Genomic DNA, 13,181 nt, shown 5'->3' on the forward strand with positions numbered 1-13,181 from the left:
GTCCCCTTGAATCCTAAGGGTCCCTAGGGTCAAACTAGCCCACTAGGTACCTCCAGTAAGCACCACAGTCTACGTTGCAGAGAGGTGTAAAAAGGGGTGTGGCCTCAGAACACCTGTCTGCAACGCAGCTCCCTGGTGCATACTGGAGATACCTGTTGGGCTAGTTGGCCTCAGGGACCCTCAGTATTGATGGGGAATTAATTCCCCACCTTACAACTGGCCAGGGGGTGCATTTGCAGAGTCCTGCAAGGAGGGGGCATGGCCTCCGGCGCGATGCCGGTCTTTTATTTATTTTATTTTTTTAAGAAGGAGGACTGTGTGGCCCCCCTTCTTTTTCTAATTTATTGGCCCTGGAGACCCCATCCCCCAGAGCCTGTCCTCTAATTATTTATTTATTTTTTTGAATGTGGAAGGGGGCCGCGTGGCCCCCCTCCCCAGGCCTTAATCGGCCACAGGGACCCCAACCCTGGGGCATGGCCTTTTTAAAAAAAAAATCTTTAGGAGGGGGGCTGCATTGCCCCCCTCCTCAGGCCACTTATCGCCCTGGAGACCCCATCCCCTGGGGCCGGGATTTGTTGTTTATTATTTAAAAAAAAATATATTTATATAAACACCTAGGACATGCTGGACAAACCGTGTGTACCTTTCACCATGACGATTTGTGTGATATTCATTAAAAGGCGACTATGCATACAATGAATCCACGTGGAATGTATTTACACCGCTAGAGAAGCTCTGACGTGTCTGACGTCCTACCGTGCCTAATCCCGGAGCCCCCGCTGGTGGGTACTCTCCAAGTAGACACCCTTGTCATTTATTTATACAAACATGGGTAGCTATTGATGGGCACATTTGATACACACGCACACCAAGCCATTCAAAGGGGATTCTACCAAAACTATGCAAGAAACCCCCCTCACGGTTAATAAAACACACATCCACCGCCGGACGTGTAATACTTTTTATTTTACTCTCTGAAAAGGAGACAAACCTCACTTGAGAGTCACAGCGTGCTCCTGGCTGAGCCCACTGCTGTGTTACACCCACCAGTGCCACACACCTTTGTGTTGTATTCCACCAGCTAGTGCGTATGCTATGACACTCTCTAGCCCATGGGCACTGTAACACCACCCTGTGAATATGTCATGCAACACTTGCCTTCGCACGGGTTATATTGCCCCATCTAACGTGCCTTCCTCGATGCCTATGTTATAACGCACAGCGCTATGCCATACATATTACAATCTGGGATCCATATCTTTGTCACAGTGCATATGCAACGTTACACTCCCCAGCACATATTTTATATTACAACTTTAGAGACTAGTTAGGTTACACAACACTGCCCTGTGCATATTACACTCCAAGGCGCATATCGCATAGCACACGCTAGTGCCTGTGCTATCTCGTGCTCTCCAATGAATCTGTCATTGCGCACAATGTATTGCATATTTTATTTCACTCCCGGTTCATCTTATATCACACTTTTTGGTGCATAGTTTATACTATACACTATATCTAGTTTTCATTTTCAATCGTGCTCAGGACTATGTTCTATATAACACTGCGTTCACCTACCCTTTTCACGGGCATTACATTTTGCGATGGGGGTGGAGGATAAGGGGGTGTTTCTGCCAAGTGAGCCCGGAGTCATAGTCACAAACGTCCTCTTCTTCCTGAATTGAGATTATGCTGCATACTTGTTCATATTTTAAGTAGTTCACACAGACACACATTTTAAAAACAATAAAGTTCCTAGTACCCACCTTCTCTGAACAGTTAGCTTGCTGCCCCATCCACCTCCTCCCTATCCTCTGTTGTCTGAATCCATGGACTAGCCTCCTCCCTCCTGCCATGCATGGTCTGATGTGCTGCCACTGCCCTCCATTTAGCATGATGTACCAGTCCACTCCACCTGCCCTCCATTGCCCAATTCTATGCCCCATCATTGACCTCCTGCTTAGCCTCTGTGCTTAGCTTGCTGCCCCTATTCTCCTTCCCCCTGCCCTCCGATGTTTTTGTGCATGCCCCTTCTCCATCCTATTTGCCCACCATGTTCCATGGACCTGCCACTCCTATCTACTCTGAGTGTACTGTTGAGCTGCCACTCCCCTCCCACCTGCCTAGCATTGTCAGATGACTGTAACCTGTCCCTGCCACCTCCACCCTGCCTGTCCACATGCCATGCACCTATCCCCTTCCTCCTGTCCTCCATGGTCCATTTTACTGCCACACCCTTCTGCCCTCCGTGGTCTGTTGTGCTGCAACTGCTCCTCCTGCCTGCCCCACGCGGTCTGTTGTGAGGCCCCTTCCCCTGAACTCTCTTGTCTGTGCCCAGGTCCTGACCCTCCCTTCTATCCTCCATGGTCTTTTGTGCATGCCCCTGCACCCTCCATCTTGCCCATCATAGCCATTGTGCTGCCACTAACCCTCCCGCTTGCCATGCATGGTCTTCTGTGCTGCCACGGCCCCCCCACCTTCCCTGTGTGGTCAGCTAGCTGTCCCTGACCCCCTCCCACCTTCCTTCCATGGTCTGTGTGTATGCCATCAGAGTCTCATTGTTGCTCTCCATGGTGTGTCTTGTTTCTAGTGCCCATCCTGCCTGACCTCCATGGTCATCTTGCTGCTCCTGCCCTGCCCCCTTGCCCCCAGCCCTCTGTTTCCATGTGCAGACCCCTATTCCCTCCCTCCTGGCTTGTCTGTTCCATTGTAATGCCCCTGATCCGTCCCTCCTGCCCTTTATGGTCTGTTATGCTGCAGCTTTCTCTCCTGTCTGTCCATTATGGTCAGCTAGCTACCATTGCCTCTTTACCCTCTGTTCCCTGTTGTCCATGTGCATGGTCCTGTCCCCTCCCTATTGCTTTCTATGGATTGTTGTGCTGCACTCCCGTCCCGCATTCCCTGTGTGGTGTATTGTGCTGCTGCAAACCCCGACGCCTGCCCTGTAGGGTCAGTTTGGTGCACCTCTCCATGTCCCTCCTGTCCTCTGTTATCCGAGTCCATGTCCCTACCCTAATTCCTCCTGCCTTCCATGATCCAATGTACCATACTTACGAACATTTTGAACTTGGTAAGAGTGAGATTTTCAAAAAAAACTGGGGTATTGATTTTCCCCTTTGAGTTACATTGAAAAAGAGGAGATTGTAGACAGGAGACAGATCAAATAAAGCCCATTTGAGCTTAAAAACATTGGACATTTCCTGGCTGAATCGGGTCTGTTGGCATGTATGGTTGTACTACCACTGCCTCTTCCTTCTGCCCACAATGGTCTATTATATTGCCACAGCCTCTCTTGCCAGTCCTGTATTGTTGGTTTGTTGCCCCTGCCCCCCTTTCCACTGCCCTCCATAGTCTGTTGTGCTACCACTGCCCTTCCTGCCTGCCCAGTGTGGTCAAATTGTTGCCTCTGCACCCTCCTACCTGCCTTCAATTTTCAGAGTCCGTGCCCCTAGCCTCTGCCTCTCAACAGTATCCTAATGAACAACTAGATTGCTAACATTCTATATTTATAACAGAACGCCTGACGTCATCTTGATGTAATCAAAACTGTAATACCTAGAGCATTTCCTTTAGAAATTACATATATGAGAGGGTCTTATTTGCATCAAAATTATGGTTAGTGCTCTAAAAAACTAAAATGAGGACATCTTTTCTGAGTTTTCAAATAGCGACAAAGCACTTTTAAATTATTTGTTATCTTTATGTTTTTTTATCCAGTTGACCACTTGATTAAATGTTGCACTTAGGGGAGAGGATGTGGTGTTACTTCCAGAGCTGCAGACTTTGTAACTGGGGAACCAGGTTGGAGTTTCTGCTTCAGCTCAACATTCTGTGATTCTGGTCAAATCACTTAATCTCCCCATGTCTACAACCAAAATTAATTTGATCTTGTGTGATGTAACCAATGCTCATGTAAAGCACTCCAATACAAGTCTGCACTATATAAAACTGTCACTTCTGTCATTGGGCTACATGTGGGCAACATCTGGGTGATATTTGTGCTGCATTTGGGCTCTTTTGTCTCTGGTGGCTATCTTGGGAGATTTATTTGTTATGAAGTTTCCTAATTTCCTCATTTACTACAGTCTCCTCAGTAGGAAATACTTTCAGTTTTTTACTTTGATTCCATCAAGAAGGCATTCAGATGTGTCACACATTTGCCATAAATTCAGAATGTTAGCACTCTAATTGCTCTAATTGCTCATTAGATCACTGTAGTAAAGCTACTGCTCACCAGGGAAGTCTGCTGCTGGTATTGAAAGTGCATGTTTCAGTCTGCATGTCAGAATTTTTTAATGAAATAGAAGAGGATTTGAGAAGTCACTCAAAATGTGCCCTACTTTTTCTTTCTGCAGCACTAATCATACTTTCTTTGGCAAAATGAACCCCCTCATTTTGTTCCTTTTTAAATTAAATGTTTTAAGAGTTACCACATTATTCCAATCAAGATGGCTTCAGGTGTACAATACGTTTGTTATAAGTAGGACTGTTAGCGCTCTAGTTGTTCTTTTAACACTCTGGAAAGCTGCAGTAGAACACAAAGGAATCAACTGACAGTCTCTGCCCTTGTTGGATGTACATGTTTTACTGAGAATGTCAGACTTCATTCTCACATGACTGAGAAAGATAATGTGAATTTGCAGAAAATATGCTCTCAGTTTAGCTTATAGATCACCTTCCAAACCTCTGTGGGAAATGCATGAGAAAATAGATTTCTCTCAAACATGATTCATGATATCACAGCAGAAGGCTTTTTCACATGGTAAAATCACCTTAGAACACACCACAATTCCTAAAATGAGTATGGTACCATCAACAAATGATTTATAATGTAACTACAGTCTTAAAACCTTCTATTAACTGCAATGCTTTTCAATGAGATGCTATCATGTATATTGGTCCCAAGATGGCTGTCAACACTTCTTGGATGAAGTACTGACAGCCAATCAGATCTCACGATGAGATGTGTGGTTAGGCTCCGACCAGATATGTATGTGATTTTGATTTTGATGTTCTCTGGAACTACTGAACGAATTTACACCATTTCAGCAAAAGACACGACTCTGAACCAAGGTCTACCTTGCTGCCAAATTTGGTGTAATTCCGTTCAGCAGTTCGGTCTGTAGCTGCGGCTAGATGTCCTATGGGAAATTGCATGGGGAAAACACATTTTGGGACCCCCCTTTTTTCTCCGCCCCCGCTACACGAATCATCCTGAGACTTTCAGGATAGGAGCGGACCGGACCTGGCCAAAAGTTACATTTCGCGAAGATTCGTCAACGGGTGCCAAAGTTATTTCAAATAGAATGTTGCGGATTTCCTATGGTCCTAACTATAACTACCTACTGGCGACCGCCAGTAGGTAATATATATATATATATATATATATATATATATATATATATATACATATATATATATATATCTTGAGCAGGATACTGGCTCTCCCCACTTCCAACCGTCGAAGAGAGCGTCACGGACTCCAGTGTTACATGGCAAAATCAGGTCTTTATTTTTCTCTCACATTGTCCTTGATCACATGCGGAAACGCAGTCCACCTACTTTTTCATACTGTTGTGTTTTCCTTCTCCGTGTCACGTGATAAACAAACATAAACAGCATTCTATGTTGCATTGTCTCACATAGTCTGTTTTCCGGTCTATGTACTCTATAAATCAGGCAATTCTTTTTTCTTTTGTCTTAATGCGCTGTAATTGTACTTTCAGTCTGCGACATTATATTGAGTCTAGCAGATTTCGAAAGTGCACGTGCTTATTGATAACCGCATGAATGCAGATATATTGTCATAGTATTCAAATTTATCTAATTTGTATAAATAAATAAATACATATATATTTAAATAGTATGCAATTCATTTCATGAAAAATAACAAATATATAGTATAAAAACCCTTTTTGTATTACTGCGTAAATGCAATTTAAAACATGTAATATTGGTTTAGCGACTGAACTGTGCAAAGACCCACCTAACATCACAGCAGTTAAGACAAATCGGACATATGCGGAGTGCTCCTCCTATTACTGCATTAATGCTGTAACCTATTATAGCCCCATATGTTCTAGATGGTCGACTGACCACAAAATTATGGCATCTATATATACTGGGAATGTCTTCGGATAAAAGCTAGAGCATAGATCGCGTTATGTGTAAAGTGCATATTTAAGTGCAAACCAAATGCTGTTATCTTGGGAGGACAGCTGCCCTAACCAAGCTATAAAGTGCTTGTGCAAATAAATTATAAGGTTAAAAAGACAGTGGGATTAAAAACAATGAATTAGCAGCTGGTGATCAGTTAGTGCATATATTAATGCCACATCATGCCTATCTTAATTTGATCTTTTGTGTCCACTTCTTTCTTACTGTTGTATATATTGTGGCGATAGGCACTATTGTCTGCAGGATCGCTGTTGGCTATTATGTCTAATCTTTCTAAGTTACAGAAAACTGTGCAGATCCTCTGTTTTATTAAGCCCTTTAGGGTATCTAGGATCATGCGAGATTCTAGTTGGCGTAATGACTGTTCCCTATTCCCTCCTCTACGAGGGATGGGATCCGCCGCAATGACAAAATATTTCAAGCATTTTAAGTCATTGCTATGTTCTAGCCTGAAATGCCTGGCGACTGGGTACGCTGTTTCATTATTCACGATCGCTCGTAGGTGCTGCCATATACTGACATGCACCTGTAGCTTTTTACTGCCCACGTATCTTAGGCCACAGATGCATGTCAGAACATATACAGCGTACTCAGTTCTACAGTTGTAGCTGCCATTGATCAGAGTTTCAGTGGGACTAAAAGGGGTCATATATTTTGTGGTATTTTCTCCAAATCTACATGCTCTGCATGTTTAGCAGTTGTAGAACCCTTGTCTTTGCTGTAGCCTCATTGTTTTAGAGTAATTTTCAGGGCTACTTTTGACAATTTGGGACCTCAAAGAAACGCCCTTCCTGAAAGTGATTGTGGGATTATCTGTTAGGTTAGGTGCCAGAACCGCATCTGTGAGAATAATTGGCCAATTCCATTTAATGATTGACCTTATTTGTCTTACCTGTAAGTTAGGATGAGTCTAGGTGCATTTGCTTCTTGTGAATCATCTATGCATTTGTTTTTCAGTTCCAACAGTGAGTCTCTAAATTTTAGGGCCACTTTGGCCACTGCCTCCTTGAGGACTGATTCACTGTACCCTCTGTGTCTAAACCTCACTAGTGCCTCTTGTGTGTGTGTGTATATATTAAGCCTGGGCAAAGCACTACGCTACGTTCGCGTAGTTTGCGAAGTTCGCGCTACTTCGCACTACACGAACTGCACGTAGCACAGTGCAAACACGTGTAGCGTAGTGTTGCGTAGTGCTGCGGTCATTTTTTGCTTGCTCGCGGTCCTCAACGTCAAGTTGGCGACCGCAAGCAAGCAAAATGACATCCCGGCGAGACTTTTTCCTTGTTCGCGATCAGCAACATCAAGTTGGCGATCGCGAGCATGGAAAATAAACCTCCCGGCGAGATTCCCAACGCGAGGAGGTCAGGTTTCTCATTGCGAGTGGTCGCGTATGCTCGCGACCGCTCGCGATGAGAAACTACCAGTTCGCGTTGAGAAAGCTGCCGCTCGAGTGAACATCTACTCGAGCAGCAGAAAACTACAGCTCGCACTGTGCAAGATGCCATTTTCAATGATTGCACAGTGACGGTTGCTTGTCCGCACTGTGCAATCATTGAAAACGACATCTGGCACAGTGCGAACAAGGTACTACGCAGTTCGCGAAGTGCTATGCGGTGCTCGCGTAGTGCAAACTGCACTTTGCGTAGCTTCGCGAAGTACTACTTTGCAAACTACGCCCAGGGTTAGTATATATATATATATATATATATATATTTTTTTTTTTTTTTTTTTTTAATATATTTATATATACACTCTGTCCAGACACTTCGTTTGTAGATAGTACGCGGCGCACTCTCGAGTTATTTCATTCTAAATTTATTTGTCAAAATCCACCGTAGCTAACAAACGTGTTTCGGCCATGACGGCCTTTGTCAATGTATATTATACATGAGTCAGAGTTTCCATAGGAAGAACTTGTTTTTTTTGATAACTCTGGTGGTATTTGACGAATCTTTGTGAAAATTGCAAAACAAATATTCAACAACCTAAGCTCCTTATTGGAAAGCTTCAAGGTGATTCATGTCGAAAGGGTGCTGCGAAAAAGGTAGGTCACAAAACACTTTTTTCCATGCAATTTCCATGGGAAATTAGACAATGATGCTAAGAAAACAGCTGAACAGTATTATATAGTATTATATAAAATTTGACAGATAGCTAGATCTTTGCTCAGAAAGCATGGCTTATATGATTTGGAGTAAATGTGTTCAGCAGTTTTTAAGAAATTAAGGTTCAAACTGTATAGATATATTGACAGTTGGTCCTGCTGGAGAACAGCGGAACTGCAAATTAAAAAAATAAAGCTCTCCAATTGTTCAAGATTACTGTTTTCCCCATTGGCCTTCTTGCACCAATATGGGTGAAACGGTCCCACAGGAGGTTGTACTTGGATTGGCTTGGCATACCTGAACAAGATGTTGAGGCCACTAGTACAGGGCTTTGGGACTCATCCCCAGTTCCAATGTCCTACAAATTTGAAAGCCAAACGGTATCAGACGGCAGGGTAGGAGGACCCTGATCACCTGGAGCTTATGGGTGTCAAATTTAGAAAAACAATGTTTTTTGGTCACCGACTTCAAGCATACACAGACATACGCAGATAAAGACAGACACTTCTGTTGCTGGGCCTTCTTGTTTGGGGACTCAAAGTCCCAGTCTGCTCTGCCCCAAGTAGGAGGGGCCAGAAAATTGCCACATCCCACCAATGCCACCTGTGCTATGAAGTGCCTCGAGACATCCCACGGCGCGGGATGCCACGTCTGTTGCTCGGGCCTTCTTGTGTGGGGACTCTAATTCCCAGACAGTTTTGCCCCAAGGAAGAGGGGCCAGAAAATAGTTGCTTCCTGCCACTTCCCCCCACGCTACAAAGCACCCCAAGAAATCCTGTGTTGATCTTTGGGTCCCTGTAATCATAATGCATTTAAATGCCACGGCTGAAGGTCGTATTCCTTTGTCCCGGCGAAAATCTGTGATTGTCTCTGTCTTTAAAAAAGGGAATAGAGGCAATGTGGCCTGTTATCAGCTGATATCCCTTGTGGATTCGGAAATAAAAATCATTGGCTGAGTAGTGTTGAATGGGTTGACAGCCTGGGTAGAGGAAAGAGAAACATCCTCTCAGATATTCAATACGGGTTTAGGGGTGGGAGAGGGGCAATAGAGCAGAATTTGAACATAAACCTGTTGAATAACTAAAACACAGAAGCCAAAAAGGGAGCTATTCACCTGGTCTTCATGGACCTCAGCACAGTCTTTGACACCATTAACAGAGCTAGGCTCTGGGCCATGCTGGAGTCCATGGGGTTAGAGAATGCACTTGTCACTTTCTTGTGCAACTTGCCCGAGGGGCTTAATACCTTGGTGAGATCTGGACAAAACACAGAGTGCACACCACACTTTAAGCTGAAGAGGGGTGTCCGCCAAGGCTCTATTTTAGCGCCTCTGCTTTTTATTTTATATATATATCGGCTAGACATCTTTTTAGTGGACCAGTGTCAGGATATCCCAACTGTGGGAGGAAGACCTGTGCCAGCTCTGCTTTATGTAATATCAAACAACAATGTCTCAACGTGGAATTCAATGGAAGGACAAGTAATTAAAGATGAGCTGTATGTTACAGTATCAGGGGAATGAATCCATACACAGAGGACAACAGGAGACCAAGTTAGTAGGAAAGATTGTATTTTCAACACATGATGAACATATTGCGTCATATGTACATATCATATAGGTTAAAAAAGCACTGCGTGACACTTAGTGAAAGTGTAACCGAAAAGATACTGTGCACAAGTGCTCGTGCAGTTTGTGACGGCGCAAGTGACACATAAAGTGGTATATACAGCGGTGAAACGGCGCAGCAAAAGAACAATGGTATTTTGAATATGCCAAAATTAGGGCATTTACACAGTAAATGTATGGGAATTCAAAGGACAGTAAAGCAAATGCCCATGTTTGTAAATGCGCCAACAGTAACGCTGTTGAAGTCGACGGCGTTTCGGCCCGTGACAATCAAGGCCATCATCAGGACTGGTTACACATATTTTGAACAGTGTCGCGTGGAAGGGGCGAGCCAGGTGAATCGGCAAGGAGGAGTCAGACGGGTCCGGGGGAGTCCAAATTATTCTAAAAGGACGAGCCGAATGAAACGGCAACGCTGGACCACATAATGTTAGAAGGGTCCGTGGAAATTCAGGTTATTCTAAAAGGACGAGCCGAATGAAACGGCAACGCTGGACCACATAATGTTAGAAGGGTCCGTGGAAATTCAGGGTCAGGAGGGGGACGGAGATCAATCAATAAGGAAGATTTAGCCGAGGCGAGTGAATCACCGAGGAGGGGTCCGTTAGGAAGGGCGTGCCGGTACGAATCAGCCGGTACGAATCTCTCTGCCTGATTCGTACCGGCACGCCCTTCCTAATGGACCCCTCCTCGGTGATTCACTCGCCTCGGCTAAATCTTCCTTATTGATTGATCTCCGTCCCCCTCCTGACCCTGAATTTCCACGGACCCTTCTAACATTATGTGGTCCAGCGTTGCCGTTTCATTCGGCTCGTCCTTTTAGAATAACCTGAATTTCCACGGACCCTTCTAACATTATGTGGTCCAGCGTTGCCGTTTCATTCGGCTCGTCCTTTTAGAATAATTTGGACTCCCCCGGACCCGTCTGACTCCTCCTTGCCGATTCACCTGGCTCGCCCCTTCCACGCGACACTGTTCAAAATATGTGTAACCAGTCCTGATGATGGCCTTGATTGTCACGGGCCGAAACGCCGCCGACTTCAACAGCGTTACTGTTGGCGCATTTACAAACATGGGCATTTGCTTTACTGTCCTTTGAATTCCCATACATTTACTGTGTAAATGCCCTAATTTTGGCATATTCAAAATACCATTGTTCTTTTGCTGCGCCGTTTCACCGCTGTATATACCACTTTATGTGTCACTTGCGCCGTCACAAACTGCACGAGCACTTGTGCACAGTATCTTTTCGGTTACACTTTCACTAAGTGTCACGCAGTGCTTTTTTAACCTATATGATATGTACATATGACGCAATATGTTCATCATGTGTTGAAAATACAGTCTTTCCTACTAACTTGGTCTCCTGTTGTCCTCTGTGTATGGATTCATTCCCCTGATACTGTAACATACAGCTCATCTTTAATTACTTGTCCTTCCATTGAATTCCACGTTGAGACATTGTTGTTTGATATTATGTACTGCCCCAGTCTCACTGTGGTTTATGGGCTACCTCCTGTGGTCTGATACTGCCAGCTCTGCTTTATGAGCATGAGACAGTTCTGATTTGTGGGTACTTTCAATTGATTACAGCACTTATTAGATTGTTTTTTCAACTTAATTTTTCCAAATCACATACTATGATGGTTGACCCAAAGAATGTTAAGACCCAAAAATACATGATTAACAACCAACCGATTAGTAGAGGGTATTCTAGTGGACTCTCAGCTGAATTCTCACAATTTGTTTAATAACAACAGTCCGCCTTTCCACAGAGTTGCTAATAGTATAGGTGATTTTACAGACGTATGGGGTGAATCCACATTAAGTTGACTATTGAAATTTACAAAGCTAAATGTATTCTGACAGTCAGCTTTTGGTACAAAATTTGGGCACACAAGCCTCGTATATCCATTCAAGTGGCAGAAAATACATTTCTGAGAAGGGTACTGAAAATCCCTCAAAGTGTCCCTACAGATATCGTTCATGAGGATTTGGGAATGCGTTATATTTCAGCCTCATTCAAATCAGCACATTGTTATTGTGACTTTCAGTATGGTTGAAAAGCGAGCTTAACTTTAATAGAAGCATTCCAAGGGATTGTATAGGTTTGGAACTATGGCACTGCATACCTTGGTTGAACTATGTTATGTGCACATTTAGAAATCTTGGTAGACCTGATCTTCTCTTTGACCCAGATTGCACCACTAAAGCAGACACGTTGAGGATCATATGTCTATTTTTTGCCAAGGTGCATCAAAAAAAGTGAAGCCTTGGCGCTGACTAAGAGCTCACTAACCCATTACTTTATGGTCGAATCAATGAATAATATTGAATTTTATTAGACGTTCTGACTTATTTTCAACTTCATTTGTTCCTATAGTTTTTGTTAGGATGGAACAAACCCACTAAGCCCTCCCCGCCGTATATGCAGCTGTCATTTGGCCTCATTCTCGGATACTTTGCATATTGTTTTTATTTGCCCCAAATATAACACGCTACAACATAATTTTATTTGTCCACTTTTACTGCCAATGATTTTCAGCCAAGCGCGGCCAGCTTTATTGTAATTGCAATTTTTATCCACACCAAATGGATGTTTTTATATTTCTTGGTTTTTATTTTTATCAGGTGTTTTAAATTCAAGTTTTTGAGATATATTGATTGTTCTGGTCCAATTATTCTGTCTACTTTTTATGTCTTAATAAAAAGTCGATTTTATTTACTGCTATGATTTGCATTGTTCGCTTCAAATAAAGTGATACTTGATGACAAACACACATACATACACCCATACATTCTCAGACAGATGATCACTGAAAAAGAGGTCATGCACTTATAGAGCCACACATGCATATACACGCACAGACACACAACCACATGTACAGATTCAGAGACACTAACATACAATTAAATCCAATATGTTGCTTTTGTTTTGAAATTAAGTTCTCACTCCTTAACTGATGATTTTGGATGTGGGCATGGAGATAGGTGAATGTAAAACGGATTAAAAAACAGGTAAGTAATTGGATGCATGGATGAATGGATAAGTGAATGGAAAAATTAACACAAGGTTTGATAGCTATAAGAGTATAGCTAGATAAATGTGTGAGTGAAAGCCTGAATGACTGAATTGGTACAACGAGTGAGTGTATGTATCGCAACACTAATGTCGGTGGCCACACCCACCACTGTGCTCAGTTGTTTATCAAAGCACTCACACATTCATCCACCCTTGCACCCAGTAACTCACTCAGGCATCTTCTACAATT

At 43.4% G+C, this 13,181-nt stretch overlaps 1 protein-coding gene across 5 annotated transcripts in view; it reads right to left on the reverse strand.

The window, feature by feature from the left end:
- LOC146810317 (ATP-binding cassette sub-family A member 10-like) overlaps positions 1-13,181 on the reverse strand; it is a 1,555,322-nt gene that overhangs the window by 800,776 nt on the left and 741,365 nt on the right. The window lies entirely within an intron of this gene.

Source organism: Triturus cristatus, chromosome 7, assembly GCF_964204655.1.
Source record: "Triturus cristatus chromosome 7, aTriCri1.1, whole genome shotgun sequence".
Lineage (NCBI taxonomy): Eukaryota > Metazoa > Chordata > Amphibia > Caudata > Salamandridae > Triturus > Triturus cristatus.